The sequence below is a fragment of the Formica exsecta genome, unplaced genomic scaffold, assembly GCF_003651465.1.
Source record: "Formica exsecta isolate Colony F162 unplaced genomic scaffold, ASM365146v1 C16477670, whole genome shotgun sequence".
Classification (NCBI taxonomy): Eukaryota; Metazoa; Arthropoda; class Insecta; order Hymenoptera; family Formicidae; genus Formica; species Formica exsecta.
In genome coordinates, this window is record NW_021848309.1 from 460 (window position 1) to 2,886 (window position 2,427).

At 41.0% G+C, this 2,427-nt stretch overlaps 1 long non-coding RNA gene across 1 annotated transcript; it reads left to right on the plus strand.

The window, feature by feature from the left end:
* Positions 1-1,000: 1,000 nt before the first annotated feature.
* LOC115245875 lies at positions 1,001-1,880 on the plus strand. The gene is made up of 2 exons (XR_003885614.1): positions 1,001-1,532; positions 1,748-1,880. It is a non-coding gene; the product is annotated as an uncharacterized LOC115245875 (long non-coding RNA).
* Positions 1,881-2,427: the final 547 nt, after the last annotated feature.

The following is a 2,427-nucleotide window of genomic DNA, read 5'->3' on the forward strand; positions in this document are numbered from 1 at the left end:
AAATTTATAAAGAAATTATAATTATTTGATGTATTATATGGACGTTTCAATCACTTCGGGTCATCGTCAGTAATTGAGAAAAATAATTTTGAAAATAATCAATCCAATGTAATCACGTCATAATGGCTAATAAATAATTAACAGCGCGATTATTTTGCTTTCTCGATCGAGAAAATAGCACTATCATCCCCAATGAGCAGACAATATTTTTGAAAATTTTTGGAAAACATTTTTATAAATAATTAAATAATCAAAAATTAAGTTCCCTTTTAATCATTAAAAAATGTTCATATTAACATTTACATAAACATTAACAACGTTTATATTAACATTCACATAAACATTAACAATATTTATATTAATATTTCAAACGAATATTATATTTTTATATAAATTATATAATTATATAAATTATATTTTTACAATTAATTGTACAACGTACAATTAATAAATAATAAATGTTAAAAATACATTTTAAAAATATTGTCTGCTTATTGGGTCGTGGGCATCGCTATCATTTGGGCTTTTATTTTTGTTGTCCGTTTTATTGCAACGCACTGGTTCGATTTTATCGAATGTCACGTAAGTTTCGCCACGCTGACCTATGGACAACACGCTAACGCGCTCGTCTATGGACCGTTCATCGATTATGTATCCCTGTCGAAGTGACCTTAAAAAAATCGCGCGCGACCCACCTCCGTCTCGTCGTCCTTTACGACTCGTCGAAAACTCTCCGATCATAAACAGACAAACGACGCGCCTAAAGACCAATAATCGTCTCAACGTGAATTATTTATTGCGACGCATGTCAAGGGAAACATCGCGTGTACTCCCCGATGAGATGCGCGTAACTTTAAAGCCCCCCGTTCAAAGTCGATATTTCTGTCTCCGTGTCGTGACGTTAATGATTAAGAAAACTATAAATAGACACACCTCGATTAAAAGATATTAAATATCATGTATGATAATAAATGTATTATATTTTATTACAGAGAGAGAAAGAGGAAAGAGAAGGACGTACAGATGCGTAGAGAAATTTTTTATATATCTACTGTGTCGGTTTCGATACTTGATCTTGAGGACCTCTGCGTGATAAAATTATAGTCACTCTCTCGGGGTCGGAATAGCGGAAGTTTGGGATCGTAAGGACTCGCAATGTCGCATATCGCCTGATACCAAACGTCTTCGAAGCGAGATCAACGACACTATTGCGCATCGGCGTTTATTTGCCAGATAACGATAACAACGTGGAGGAGGCCACGCGATCGGCGATCACGAGCATGACGGCTGATTCGCGCGGGTGCCGCGCGCGCGAATCATCTTCGGGTACAACGATAAACGCGAGATATTGCGGAGAACCAGAAATAAACGAATTTATTTTGGAGTGCAATCACCCTCGAAAAAGACGACGCATATCCCTGGCCCAATAAAGCGATGACAAAACGGAGGACGCGAGCGAGAAAGGAAGAAAGGAAAAATAGGAGCTTGTGCACAATGTCCTGTAATTATGTCACCCGAAAAGAAAACACAAGGTAGCACACACAATAAGAAATACTAAAAATGTTAATAAATCTAATAAAATCGTGCTATTGTAGAGAAATTTGATATTGAAAGAGAAAGAGTATATACTATATTATAAAAGTTATAATTATATATTTTTACAATTATAATAATTACATATATATAATTAATGTATACAAAAAAAAATTATGGGAAAATAATATGAGATCTTCACAATACAATATAGCTTAGGACACACACATATGAGTCATTGGATCTGCACAAAACGTGAAACGAAGAGAGGAATACAACGCACATCCGCGAAGATGCAGAAAAGAATAAAAGGAGACACCGAGTAAAAGAGAGGAAGAAAGAAAAGAGTTTACAGCAGATGACAAGAAGGAGATCCATAATGAAAAGATGGGGCCGTTCACGGTATGCGAAGAAGGAAAGAAAGAAGCAGATGAATCTGAGCGAAGGCCCCCGACGACGGATGCGACGTACACACGCGTACATCGGAGGTAGAAGAGGAAGGAGGCTGGAGAGTTTGTGCGTGACGCTCGAGGCGCGCCGTGACGCCATGACGTATCGACCGCGTTTGCCACGCGCGCTGACGTCACGATCACGGTCCGAGTCAGACTGGGAGCACGTGAACAGCACGCCTGCGATCACGCGGTCGCGGCCTGACCGGGACGCGACGATTGGTCCACCGTCGACGAGCCCCTCGCCGAGATTGGTCGCGCCCGCGCGCCGTGCGTGATCACGCACCGCGGTGCGGGCGCGGGTCGGCGCGTTGCCGAGCCAGCGCCGACCTGAGAAAGCTTCATTGCGCCGCGAGACGCCCGTCCGTTACGTACTACTGGTGGACCTGTCGCTCCACTTTTGCCAAAGAGGGCTCGGCGCTCCATATACGCTCTTTCTTTTTTT